General features: G+C 35.3%; 1 protein-coding gene across 1 annotated transcript in view; it reads left to right on the forward strand.

The window, feature by feature from the left end:
- LOC128381135 (potassium voltage-gated channel subfamily C member 1-like) overlaps nt 1–13,744 on the forward strand; it is a 48,409-nt gene extending 34,665 nt beyond the window's left edge. Inside the window, exon 5 of the mRNA XM_053341085.1 lies at nt 12,715–13,744. The gene's annotated coding sequence lies outside the window, so the exon portion shown is untranslated. The remainder of the gene's footprint in view (nt 1–12,714) is intronic.
- Nucleotides 13,745–15,272: the final 1,528 nt, after the last annotated feature.

Here is a 15,272-nt window from a genome sequence, read left to right on the forward strand (position 1 = left end):
TTAATGTTCTCCACTGAAAACACGTTCTCCTTTGTGTTTTTAAAGAGGGATTATCATGCTGTCTAAAACTTCTTCTTCTTCTTGTGTGCTTCAGTTGTTATTCATTTCGTAGATAAGAGCATAAGATGTCTTTGCCAACTTATGTTATTAGCTTTTGAGTTTCTTCTATTTGACTGTTGGCCATTTGACTTCCTTCGCACCAGATGCAATATGCATGGCTCACTAAGGTCAAACGGTCAATGAGCCCTCTGATCGCCCAGTCCCACTCATTCCTCTCTAGACCTTCTTCAAGGATCTCAGTTGGGTTCTGTCTCTCTCTTTCTGTCTCTCTCTACTTTGTGTTTCAGTGTCTTACTCTCCTACGTTTCTCAGTGTTTGTGAACGAGTTGTTGTTTTTTTCCCCCTGTTCTTTCTGTTATTACTTGGGTTTTTGTGCCAATTTATGTTGTGTGTTTCTTGCATGGTATTTTTCATTAAGTATTTTTGTGGAGTATTATGGAGTTTTGTGTTCCTGTGTTGTACTGTGGATGTTTTATCTTTTTAATGTGCATAGGACTAAGTTATATTTACTTTGAGTTCATATGTTTTGCTGTTGACTGTGGTTATTGTGTCTCAATGTCTTTAAGTTTTGTAGAGCAGTATTTTGTTGTCTGTCAGTTTGACCTCCCTTATGTTCCTACTGTGTTCTCATTTGAGTTTTAACTACTGATAAAGAAAACAATAACAAAACAAACCAAACAGTGAAATACAGTAAGTAACATAGAAGTGGCACAAATCTCACTTTTTTAGGACAAAAAGCTCATCGTTCATCACCAAATCTACCCATAATATGAATATACTTATACTTAATGTTGAACAGCTATCACCACTCTTAAAGCAAGTTTACACATTGCAATTGAATACAATTTTAAGGTTTAACATTAGACAGAATGTGTATAAATCTATTTATAAACCAGCAGTTGTACTTAGCATTCACTTTTCATACATCACATCATTAAAAAATCAGAAATTATTTCAATTGAAATTGGTCTTTAGTATTCACAAACTGACCAACTTAATGTATTGGCTGTTGCATGGCCAATTTTTATACTGGAGAATTGATATGGTAATATTGGCAAAAAGTAACTGGCTACAAAGCAGCTGAAATATCCTCAATATAAACTGAACTCCTAAAACCTTTCTTATAAAAATTAGTTTGTGTGAAACTTTGTTTTATGTGGTAACACTTGTCAGTGTCCTCCTTGTATGTCATTCAGAGACGTTGGAAGTAAGGTTAGTATTCCTCCACCATCTCCTGCCATCAACAGCCTCCTTTTACCGTACCAAAAGGTTTTTTCCCCCATTTTTAAATAAAGGAATTGGTGCTTAAATCAGTCTGACTTCCATTTCTGTAAATATACAGGATATATGCTTTCTTAGCCCAGTGATATGATTGTCACAAATGATAAGCCTCTCTCCTGCTCAAAGCACTTCATGCGTCTCTAACTATGAAAACAAATATCTGGGCCAGTGTGGTCCGTGTCGTCTTGAGCCAAGAAGGGCTCCTAAGCAACCTACTGTAGCAAGAGAGACTGTTGACCCGTGTTAATATAGTTTAATACAACACATGCTGAAGGTTTCACGCACCAGTTGAGCTCAATGCAGGTACCTATTTTTCTATTTTAAACTATATTTGTTTGGCCTCATGTTCATTCAATTTATTTTTGAACTATATAATTATATGGAATAGCCTGCCTTTAGGATTGTATTTAGATTTCATTATTGATATGAGCATTGACATTTTTTCATTGCCACAATAATACATCTAAGTCTAAGTTTTCTTAATACCTGTATGATTTGAAGTTAATTTCTTGGGTTGGGCTCATTAATAATTTGGTCTAATCAGCACTGTTGTCCAGGGTGGGGCACCATGACAGAAGAGATCAGTGCGATGGGTGAAGTAGTCCAACTCCCCATCCCCCCATATTTACCGCACCCCCCTCCTTTAAAATAGTTCCAACGTCCCTGATGGCATTGTACTCTTTTAGTCATGTAAACTTGTTCTACTATGTACTATTGTGTGTAAAAATATCATTGTTTACTACATCACCTCATCACAACACTGCAAATATTTCTCCGCCTGAACCAGATTTTTACCACAAATGGTTTTAATTTCATATTTATTATTTTTAATTTTACGTTATACTCCATTTGTGTTCTATCATGTGTTTATTTTTATTGTTTTAGGGTGTTTTAATCTTTGTGTTTTTATTGTAAAGCATGAAAGGTGCTATATAAATAACATTTATTATTATTATTATTGTTATTATTATAAAAATAATACATTAAATGTACTGTATGTATATATGATGAATATATATGAGATATATATACTCTATATATATATTAAATTTTAAATGGATTTTAGCTTTAATGATAACAGCTGATGCATATACAGTAGGTCTGTATGACCTACATCGAGCTAAGGAGGACGCAGTATACAGTAACATGTCATTTAGTTTCCCCAAAAGACATCCAGGTACTGTTTGTACTGTACATACACACTGTGGCTTCAGTAATGGTCACAAAGAGATCAATATATCAAATTATGTGTAACAGGAGATTGCACCATCTTTAAACAGGCAATCGATCCCATGTAAGAATGATACAGTATGTGGCTGTGCTGAGAATAGCATCTCAACAGTCATCAGTTCCTGTGTATCAATAGCAAGCATCTATAAAAGACGTATTGTAAGGCTTCATATAATATAATATACAAATAACTTTATTAATGAATATTAATTAGCATTCACCCATAATGAAAATGCCAAATAACATATGGACCATTTGGTAGTCCAATTGCAGATTTAGAATAGTGGTTAATTTTACAAGCAGATAAAACATAAGGATGTCCAGATGGCAACAGTAGTTGCAAGAACATGTCCAGAAGAAGCCAATGTATTTGCTGCTTTCTGGAGGAAACATTCTAGTTGCAAAAAAAAAAAAAAAATCAGACCTTTTTGAACAGATTTTGAACAGATTTTAACAATGCTGTTCAGACTGATCTCTTTTTTTACTGTGAGGCTGTGAAACCAGCAGATAAAAGAAAAACGCAGTAGAATCTCAGGAAAAGATTGATAAAAGATGACAGAGGATGACAGAAAAGGAACTTAGTTTGCGGAGGTGAATTGCTTCACAGTAACCTCAGTGTTCACATCACATTTAAGGTAATCATCGATCATACATACATACAAGATTTATGATTTAGCTTTTGGTTGAATCTGTTTCATACTACATATTTTCTTTGGAAACAATCTGGTCACAGTATTTGCAGATTCTCCTCTCTCTGCTCCTCTGTGTCTTCCCTCTCCATTACCTTCTCCTTTTGTGATTAACACTCATTCTCCATCCCATTCCCAGGCCGCCACTGCAGTGCAAGTGTAACTAAAGTCTGACTGTAGGTAGGTACGCACTCCCACCGTAGTGTAAATTAAGTGTGGTAGGAATTATGTCATCACTGAACACAGTGACAGCACAGGCTCCCAGTTTCCCCCTGATAGAGGACCCCAGAGAACAAAACCCCTGTTGATGTTGTTGTAAATACAGTAGTTAGCACAGTGAGGAAGCAGCGAGTAGACCGTGACAGACTGCAGTGGCTGAGACATGATTAACTTTATTAGCAATTTCGCTGTCATTTCTGGAAACTTCTCATGTCTTGAATTCAACCATGCAGTACTTGTATACATCAGCAAAAGGAAATTAATGTGTCAATCAGCATTCAGTCACAAAGCAGCCGGGAAAACGGCTTTATACTGATTTGTACTGTATATAAATACAGTTTATCTGCAAATCATCAGAACCTACGTTACTGCCTGGTCTTAATTTTTCAACAATTTCATCTTTCATCTAATCAAGTGATGGGAACTCTTTCTTTTTCTATTATCCATATTGTACTCATATCCCATTTGACAAGTGTAACAAATCCTCTAATTCCAGATGGAAAAGAACCACATAAAAGAGATGAATTCAAAGTAACAGGGTCAACATGAAAATCAGACTAAAATACCGTAAACACAATCACTTTTAATAATTTAGTCTTTAACAGTTTGTTCTTACAGTAGTTCTTGTTTCTTTCTCCCTTCCTGTCTCAGACTACTTTGCATGCTGCACGCTGTTTTTTTGTTTAGCACCAAGAATAGATCCAGAGGATTTTCTCAATAGTATAAAAACCTTTTGTTGTAACTTCATATACGGGCACCCCAACACTACTTTTATGAACTCCCATCCCGTTTTAATGTTTAGGGCATTTCTCATTGTTACATGAAAGCAGTCACTCAATAGTCTAATCATTGAAAGGTATTTATATATATACAGTATTATCTTTCATATTTAATATTTAGACTAATGAATGATCCATCTATCTTAAAAGTCATATAAACTGTTGGGACATTTTTCTGTTATTTTTCTGAAAAATGTCAGTTTAATTTACTTTAACAGCAGAAACAAGACATCTGAAAGCTCTGAAAGCATTGAATGGAATATAATAGTTATATATTAACATTTGGGCTTAAACCAGCTGCACTTTCAATTAAAAATGTATCTAGAGAATTTAACAATTCAGCATCAGGTAGGTCAAGTGAGGACTTTTTTAATGTAATATTAGTTTATGACAGCCACCATCTTTCTTTGCCTGGAAGCAATGTTGTAGCCCAGCAGTTAAATCTTTTTCTACGCTGTATTTGTCCCTTCTGACCTCTAATTCAGCAAACCTCCCAAATATGGCTGCCATTTGATGCAAGCAAACAATTTGTCTCAAGACATTTGGGTTTTATGAACAAACATTTTTGGAATGAATGAATGAGAACGAAGCAGCAGCAGCAGCAGCAGCAGCAGCAGCACAGTTTGACCAGACAGCTTTACAGAAATCTTTGTGACATGCATCCTAAAAAAAAGAACACTAAGAAAACGCATCATCAATATTTTACTGAGTAGCCATCCGACTAATGTGCCAGAGCTAGTCCGAATAAAAAAAAAGGAGTTATTATGGTTGGCTCAAGTGAAGCAGAATGTATGTAGAGTGCTACAGTCGGCCACTGTGCACCACAATATTTTCCTTCTAAGCAGGAAGGCACAAAGGGCGTCATACTGCACCAATGGGTGTTCTTTGTTGTCTCTCGTTGCCTTGTGATGGTTGGAGTTTGGTACAAATGTACAATCTGACTTGCTAAAAACTATTAAGATTGTAGTTTTATTGCATTTAATTAAAATTGAATGTCAGCTAATATAAAACACAGCTGATAAAACTGTAAAAACTCCACCCATTATGGGTCAGTTAGCCATTGTTAGAGCAGATACTGTATCTGCTGAACTATCAATGGTGTTTTTCACTTCACCTGATGTAAACACAGCACTACTTTCTCTGTAGCTGCTTCCTACAGGGCGAATTCAACATCTGCATGCTGTGTTACACACCAAAAATACAGCGGGAAAGGACACAAAGGTCAATATGTTCTTTTTTCTTTTTAAAAAAAAATTAAATCAGTTGTTGTAGACATCAGTGCAATACTTGGACAACTCTATTTTGTCACTAAATAACTTTTTTCTTTTGTTAAACTGTGTGTCTTTTCCCACTGTAAACACAATGTGTCCTGATCTCTATTAAAGGATTACCGGGGGATAGAAAGTGTTTCTCAATATGGCAGGGAGAACTTTTTTGAGTTGGCCATTTGACGTTCATGAGAAATAAAAGCAGATTTTGTTTATGAAGTGTAAAACAAAGTAATCATAATAATCATGCATCATTTTGTTTGCTGTATTTTTGTAAGATTATTCGCCCTCAAAACTTCATGTGGTCAACTCCTACACTGTATCAGTGATATCTGCGTATTTGCTGCTGTTTGTGTTGAACTGTGCGGCCAAATTTTTGTCTAAAACACCTGAACATAGCACATTAAGCTTCACATATTCAAATGTTGGGTGATTTATTCAATGGGCCTTCCGTAGGTGTTCGATTTCTTAATATCAAAGTATCTTTTGCTTTTCTGTTTTGAAAAAAAAAAAAGACATATCATAACTCGCATTTTCTTGTTTTGTCCTGTCCTGTCTGTCTTGTCTGTGTCTGTCCTCGTCTGTCTTTTATATGTCTTTATAATTTGATGACATTTTCAATTTCTTATCTTTTATTCTCTTCACTTATGTGCTTCTTTTCATTTTGTTTTCTCAAAATCTCACATTCATGCTTAAATAACCCTCACACAAACTACTTGACTTGGGGAATTTATCATAACTTGCCCAAACATTTCAACTATGATTTCCTTTTATTCTGTTTGCATGTGACATAAAAAACAATAACATGTAATATTTAATAAATTAATCAATGGTTAAATTATTTTCCTTAAAGCAACTGGCTATGAGAAATCTCGCAGTCTCAATAACATATCAGGAATGGCCGGGTCATCACTGCGGCTCGCTCCTATCACTAGCCCAGCTTTTGAAACATATGAGGCACCGGGACCATTGCGCCGCTGTCGTTCCCCCATCCCCTCCATTTTGTAGCAAAAAGGATGTTCATGATTGGATGATAAAAGATGCAGTGGATAGGCTATGGACAGATTGCATTGAAGCATCTATTTGGATCATGCAACGTGCAGAAACAATAGCAATAAGATAAAAATCAACTTGAATGTAAAAAGAATGACCTCTCGTCTTGTGAATCCACTGGTTTATGATGCATGCTTCAGGTTAGCTGATGGGGTCAAATAAAAATTTAGCTTTAAAGATACACTAATTTTTTAAATTATTAGAATAAATGTAAAACCAATTGGTTACTGGTTAGTGAATAAAATAGTATCAAAGGTGAAAAAAAAGCAACAGAAATGTGCACAGTTGCATTTTAAATCTTAGAGCTAAATGTGTAGATGGACATCCATTTTTTATGTTTTCTGGACCAAACTAAACCGAGCTCACATTACTGTCCATAGAAATGACCATAAAGCTACTTAAGTTCATTTAGCCAAAGACAAAAATACATTTATAGATTAGATTGATGTTGAATAGGTTTCTACTTTCTGTCATTTGTGAATATTAATGTATGTACAGTGTAGACATGATTTTGGTAATTCTCTCTTAAATAACAGACTTGGGCCTCTCTAAGTCTCAGTATTAACACTTCATTTTGTATCTTATTGTGACATCGTTGGACAATTTATGTCAATAGTTTTCATGGCAAAGCTACACGATGTCAAAAGTAGAGAAAAAACAACAACTTTCGTTAAAAAAAGAGAAACAAGTATTGTCCATAAGAGCTATCTCAAATGGGCAGCCTAACATGAGTATAAAAACTAATACTTTATTTTATTGCATTGCTGTTAGGATACCACATGTGCACCTGTTACCTCACAGTGTACAGTTAAAGGTCCATTCGGTCATTTTACTTGGCAGTTGCAAGCATGTTACCCAATACATATTTATCCCCATTATATGTAATCACAAACAACCATATTCAGAAACAAAAATAATGCTATCATATGTCTCACAAATATTGAAATAAACATGAATTCATTCTAAAGTTTTATTTATTTGAGCACAGAACAGCTACAAATGCTTCATGTAATGTTGTTTCTGGCATTTGCTGTGAGTGCAAAATATCCCCCCAGGGCAAACCTGTGATGAGTGCATCTAGATTTTATCATTAAAGTACCAGATTCAATGCTGACTTCAAATTTAGAGTGTTAAATTGGGGGGAGTTGTATCCTTAATTGTTAACATTGTTAGGGAAGCTGAAGACTTGCCCATTACTCCTGCATAGCTTCTAATGTACATGCTAACTGTATGTAGTTTGACTAAGTCACACAATGTAATTATCACATCCACAGTGAATCATTTCATGATAGTAAATGACTGAACGGACCTTTAAAGAAATGAGGCCATATTAACAAAATATGTATTTGTAGGTCTACAATTTGCTCTCCAAATTGTAGAAACTAAAATATTAAGTATTTTGAAAAAAGTAAAATGTACCCTAAACGTCAGCTATCGATGACCACATATTTATTTATATAATTCAAAAAAATACAAGCACTTTACCAACAGTCAATATTATAAACTAACCTTTTTAAAAATGAGCTGGCATAACACACAGATTATATTATTAAACATGTGAGACCATCCCATCAATCATCTCTAACAAAGATATTCAGCTTTCTTAATATCTGTTTTTGCTTGTTTTTCACTTTTCATGTTTTTTTTTTAAATATGTTTTTGCATAAGTTTTAGTTTTACCTTAAACAATAGTAAAATGACCAAATGCATTCTGTTGGTTAATATTTGAAAAAAATAAGATAATGTTACAATACAATGTGAAGAGATTCAGTTAGCTTTTAGATCTTTTTGATATTTTATTCATTAACTGATGTTCTTCCTCCGATTGCCATGCTCACATGAAAATAGATGTAATTATGTTAAAAATGAAGCAAAAAAAAATTTAAAAATTAAAAATAATGACACATTCACATATGCAATAAACATGCAATATTACTTTTATGCTGGACAACATGCTGTGCATATATGTAAATATGCAGATCTATTTTTAATCTTAGAAATGCACAGACTCCCTCAGCAGTCTACTTATTATCTATGATTTAGCTGTTCCTGATCAAAGTGTACAAAACTATTTCAATGACATGAGCCATTTGTCATTTGTTTGATTTCAAGTCGATGTGGTTTTACTGGTCTGTTGGACTTTTTTGATGTTCTTGCTGCCATTTTTTACTTGTTTTAGTTTTGTAATGGTTTTATATTTTTTTCACTTTTACTGGTAATATGTATTTCATTGTTAGGAATGACTTTTCTGTACCACTGATTGTGTAAAACAACATTTGTCAAAAAAAATGCAATGTCCTTTTAAACTGTATTTAAGCTCTTTAAGGAACAGAAATGTAGTTAGACTGAAATCATGAGGAAAGCTGTAAGTGCTTTGAGAACCAACGAGTACTTCCACACTTGTTTAGAAAGTCCGGTCCTCATTCCACTATTTTACTGTCACAATCAATGGTCCTGATTGCCATTTTGTCTAAAAATCGATGTGCTTCCAGACTAACCTTTGAGAACTTAGATATTCAGTATTATGATTGTAGATGAAAGCTACAACATCACTGAAATGTTTGCTTGAATCTGTTGTCAACTGCAGTTTGAGAGGTTTGTAAAAGTTGTGAAAGTGTCCCATTTAGGATAGATCCCACCAGGCAGTCACTGCAAAAGTTCATGCTCACCTGGCTTTGTCTGATCCAGGTTTTTGAAGGCCTTTGCACATATTTGTCAGGCCCAAGCTGCTAATGGTTGTGCTTCAGCTCAATATTGTTACATTTCACCATTATGATCAAAAATTACAATCATTTAGTGTTGTCTGAAAATATCTGAAACAGCATGCAGTGTTTCTCCTGTGAATCTAAGCATTTGGAAATGTATTCAGTCAGCCTGAATTTGTACAGTTAAAAATAAGGAAACTCTGGGATAGTACGCTTTTAAATTGATTTAACTTGCAGAAAAACCTTTTTGAACATATAATGAGTAAACAATGACACACATTGATTGGCCTGGGTTTAATCCTCAAAACTAATGTCAATCCAGTAAATCAGAAACCTCACTACTGTCTGTGATTTTTGCTAGGATCACTTCTCTTAGTGGACAAATCCCCAGTAAACCATTTTAGCGCACATGCACACTGCATTATCTTTAAATTATTCCACAATGTGGATATTACAATTTTCACATTGCTTTATTTGAAATATACATTTTCTGTTACAGTCAAAGAAAATGTTAATCTCTTGTTTACTGTATCTCTGCAGAGGAATGTTTTTCTTTAATGCAAAAATTGACATGTGTTGAGAGGAATAACATAATCTCACACACCTTCATTTTAATTTTAATATTTATGATTGTAGAATTTCTGTATTTGTTAATATTTGCATTGTATTGTATCAAACGGATGTGAGGAATGTCATAACTGTGCTTTTGTTGAATTTAAAGAGTCATATCACATAGTTGTGACCAATGCAAATCACCTAGGACACACTGAAGTAAACATTGTTTGAATAAACAAAAAAGGGCAGATGTTGTAAATGCCTCTATGAGGCCCCTGTAGGCTCTGATGTCAATTTAGGTGATCATTTAAACTAGCTAGATTTACCTAGCAATACCTTTAAAGCAATGCTTAATAGGTCAGTGGTAATTATTGAATATGTACATAACTGTATCTACACATGAGAGTACATTAAAGTCATATGGAAACAATATATCTATGTATACTTTGTGTGTTGGGCAGGAAGTTTGATTTCATTTTGCAGCTGATTCTAACAGAGTTTAATCATTTAATATGTATATCATCAGAAAGGAATATCTTGCAAATGGCTCAATGAGGTGCCAAACTAATCTAACCACACAACCTTTTTTTTTTGCTCTGCCATTTCCAAATCATATAGCTGTTTCTAAAGCATAACATTAGTAATTCAGCTGTAATGACAACTGGTGTAATCAGAATCAGCTTTATTGGCTACATATGTTATACAAAGTATTTGACTCCAGTTTTTTAGTACAGTAACATCCACCAAACTAATTGTGATAAGTCATTAGTATGTACCATTGCAGACTAACTGTAAAACTACCTATCCTCTTTTAGTTTTAGCCAAAAATGGGACTATTCCTTTAATTGACACAAGGTGCCAGTTATATTAATAATATAAAGTATGTACCAAAATAATGTTTTTTTTCCACAAATAAACTGTGATTTATACATGATACGCAGAATGTGCTGTTAGACTACTTCAAGGCAAGTTTGCAGGTATTGAGGCATTATGGTGCTGAGCTGAGTGTGCTATAGCAATATAAAGAAAGAGAACAATGATGTTAAAGAGACATTTATATTGAGTGTGCTCTGTAGTCTCAGAGTGCCTTATATAACATCCTTTTTACAGGGTAGATTTGTATTCTATTGGAACAGCACTGTACATATTTATAGCTGTATTGCGTTGTAATGTGGGAATAAGAATAATGTACATTGGATCATAATTTTGACCTAGTTGTGTCATCAATCAATGAGCTGTTGTGATTTACAATGCCAGTGTATAATGGATATGCATAACAACACAAAGGCTGCTTTGGCACTGTTTTACTTTGTTACTGGTGCCAGAACAAAGACAGAAAGTCTGGTTTAAGTCCAGACAAATGCTAATGTGTATCCAGTTATGGATAATGTCTTTAGACTTGTGTACGTGTGCATGTGTTTGAGAAAATGTAAGTGTGACATAGAACATGACATATGCAGGACATATTAACTTCTGATTTTTTGCATACAGTACGCATTTTGGAAGTTAAACAGTTGTATGCATCTGACACTAGGAGAAGATCCTGTTTCTCTCTAAAACAAAATCTTTAATACAATTATACAGTCTGTGCTTAATGGATGAATAACCATGGTGGGTTAGATTAATGGGGGACTCTTACTTATGATGTAATTCACAATCTCTTGTCTCTCAGTTGACTAAATGCACAAACTGTGTGTAAAGAGATTTTGTCTGGAGAGAGCCTCAGCTACACAGTGGAAATTGACAGAAGAAGAGGCAGATGAAATGAAGAGCAGACGGAAAGAGCTAATGTGGCTGCAATAAAAGAGGATGTTTGTCTTGTGGGTTGATGAATGTTTCCTACTTATGTTGGCGAGACCACAACAGAAGTGTTTAATCTCCCAGTAAATAATGCACGATGCCAGCACATGTGATACAAGAATTGTTTGCTATAACTACAGGCAAGGAATGAGTAAAAACTATCAACCTGCTGTTGTTGCAAACATTTTCTTGAATTAGCACCTGTGTTTGCATGATGCATAGACATTTGGGGGGGGGGGGTTAGGATTAAGCCTCCTGACATGGTGTCAGCTCAATGTGTAATTCCAACATTTGCTTCTGTACAAAAATTTCTCTTGTAAATGTGAATATGTCCATGGAGAGCATCTAGTATGTTTGTGCGTGTTCATCTGTCAAGAATGTGTTTTTCCATGAAGTGTACATGTCATCCAAAGGAAAGTGTTTGCACATGTACACACACACACACACACACACACACACACACACACGCACATCAATGGAGGATTGGTCATCTCCCTATCACCTAATCTTGTTCGCTTTGGACATTTTCTGTACATTATTCACTCCTGTAAATAATTTGACTGCTTGCTGGCAGAGTGGAGAGGACGGTGCTGATCAATTTGCTGGCAGCTTGTTTCATTCAGTCTATTGTTAATGTATGCTTTTCTAATATGATCACCATTTCTTTACCTTGTTGTTCAAGCATAACTTGCGTGCTAACTTTTTATCTGTATGTTTGAGATAGACTGTTATTGTAGTTGTACTAGAGTTGTCATTGCAGTTCAGATTTGTGCACAGTTAACCAGCAGTTTACAGGTAATGGTAATCTCTGATTACTTCCCTACTGTATTGTTCATAACTGAAATATAAACTATGAAACTGTGTAATGAAAATGTAAGTAATTGGCAAATCCCAAATATTAGAGAAATCAACAATTAATTTCTCAGATTGGTTTGTATTAGTTGAGCACTGCTATAAACCAATCGAAATACAAGTGCTAATAATAAGTTTCAATTTTACTGAACAGAATTTTCTTACATATTAAGTTTATGATCTGAGACTGAATATTAATGGATTTCTGTTCTTGTCTTCACAGTGTTAAGTTTCTAGCATTCGCCTTCTCTCTAATGAGGAGTCAGTAACCGGTAAACACAAAATTGCGGCAGGAGCCACGTAAGCGACAAGTGTGACATGGATGGACAATTTTAAGGAGATCTTTGGGGTGACAAGAGAGAGACCAGAGGTTAATCATGAATTTAAAAAAAGAATCACATGGTCTGCTCCTCACGTTGTTACCAAAGCAGCCTCTCGGAACTCCGACCACAATTTTGACAGCTGTCAGACAGACAGACAGACCCCCCCTCTCCCTCCCATTCCCCTTTTTCTGGCAAACTGACTGAGCATTGCACTGACACACTTTGGGAGAGAAAAGGACTCCTGATTACACATTCCAGATGACATCACTCTGACAACATTATTCTCGCCATCTTGTACGATGACCAACTCAGTACCGTCTACAGTGCTGAACAACTGAGCAACTTCACAAGTTTCCGAAAAAAAAACGAAAAAAAAACCCACTTGTCTTCACAAAGGACTGAATGAACAATGTAGCATCTCTGCTAACATATTGTAGCATTTGTTGGCTGGGAAATAACTTGACTTAACCCATCAATGGTTCGAAGAGTGAGGAATATATGCATTCAATGGATCTTTTAGATGTCATTTTCCTCTTGGGTTCCTTTTCAGTGAAGAAAAAAAAATTGAGTACATGAGAGACAACTGATTGGTCTTACTCAGTAAAACACTTGATATTCCCAAAAAAGAGATGCACTAAATACAAACCGTGTGTATGAAATCAATCACAGTTGCACAGTATTTAACAAGTCCCATATAAAAGTCCCTCATTCAAGTTTAGCACTTGTATAGCAGTCATGTTTGCCACTGAACATATGTCTTCCATTCACTTATATCAGACTGAAACACTGCCCTCCCCACAAGGTAAAGAGATAATCAAAAGCAGATGTTGAACAAATGAAGCACATGTAGCATCAGCTCAAACAGGTCATGTACAGCATCCACTGTACATTTAGACTCACCTGAAATATTTGCCAGGAGAAAAATGTTGGAAAAAGACATTTTTTTATCTCTCTTGTACTGACATGTGGGAGACCAAAGGTCCTGTAGCATGTTCTTGCTAGATGACCTTATGTAATGTATTGTAGATTAAGAGAAATACTCCATTTGGTATCGATTAATTCGTACTAACACTGGCTATTCTCTCTGTAAGACATTCCTCTAAAAGAACTGAATACTTGCTCCTTTAACTGCCATTAGCATTCCCTTTCCCTTAAGCACATTAAAGTATAAGTATGTTTCCTTCTTCTGGCAGAGACAATGCTCAGCCATGGGGAGAAAACAGACTCAAGGAGACCATTCTAGTCTTTCGCCAATAACGAGGGATATTGGTCTGCCTAAATTACAAGAAAAGGACAACCCTGCCACAAGGACACTTTTTACATCACATAAAACTGTCCATTAGCTGTAAATTCTATGTTATCATTTTTGAAAGGGACCAATCAGATAAACGTTCCCCAAACACAAAGGCCTACACTGCCACTAAGGCACAAGAGTCCCCAGATGCATACTGCCCCATCTCTATCTTGTACCTCATACTGCCAACGACTGCTTCACTGGTAAGTCGATGTCAAGATAAGGATGGCCTATCCGGGGAGCCCTTAGGCAAAGGGGAAAATGAAAAGAAATGGACCAAGAGTAAAGCGAGTGGAAGTGTACAAAGAGAACAAATCTATATTTTGATAAACAAATCAACTATCCATGGCTTCTGAGACAGTTTTTGAGCAGAACAATGGTCCACAATGGAAGGAAGAAAAAAAGAAAAAAAAAAAGATGCAAATGTGAATAGAAAATTTGGCATCATGAAATGGAGTCAAAGTCCTGGGAAAAGATGAGAAGCGATTATTTTGCTGGTGAGGGGGTGAAGAGAAGTTGTTTTCCCCCATAAGCACTGGGGGAAAAAGTGTGAAACACAATGAGAAACGACAGACTCTTACTTACAAAGACACGGGGGAAGACAAAGGATGGACGCTGAGATAAACAAATGGGGGAAAAAAAAGAAAATGCATTTTTGTAACTTTGTTTACCAGCATGACTACTTTGCATGACTGTCTTTTCTGCAAGCCCTTAGTTGAAGACAAGGGTGCTAGAGATACAAAAAAGTATATATAAAATGAATTAAAAAAATGTTATATGCAATTAATGTTTTAAAAAAGATTATAATGAAAGAGAAGAGCTATATTTTGTTTTGACAGGTAAAAAAAAAATGTGAATATTGAAACATGTATGTTCGCAAAGTTACACCCTGAACTATGTTTTGTTTGATGAAATCTCTCTGCTACTACTGCCCTACATTCCTCATCCCAGGGTTTTCAACCGCTGCCATAGATTTACTTTATAATGCATTCAGCAGTATATTTCTTAACCATCTCAACAGAGATCATTCAAGACTTTGCCAAACTATAGCATTTGTGCAAAGGATGTTTGTTGGTAAGTCCATGTATTCCTCCTTGAAATCATTTGCACAACTACCGTAGCAGCAGCAGCAGAAGCAGCAATTCTAAAACAACAGCTCTCCAT

This window comes from Scomber japonicus, chromosome 20 (genome assembly GCF_027409825.1).
Source record: "Scomber japonicus isolate fScoJap1 chromosome 20, fScoJap1.pri, whole genome shotgun sequence".
Taxonomy (NCBI): Eukaryota; Metazoa; Chordata; class Actinopteri; order Scombriformes; family Scombridae; genus Scomber; species Scomber japonicus.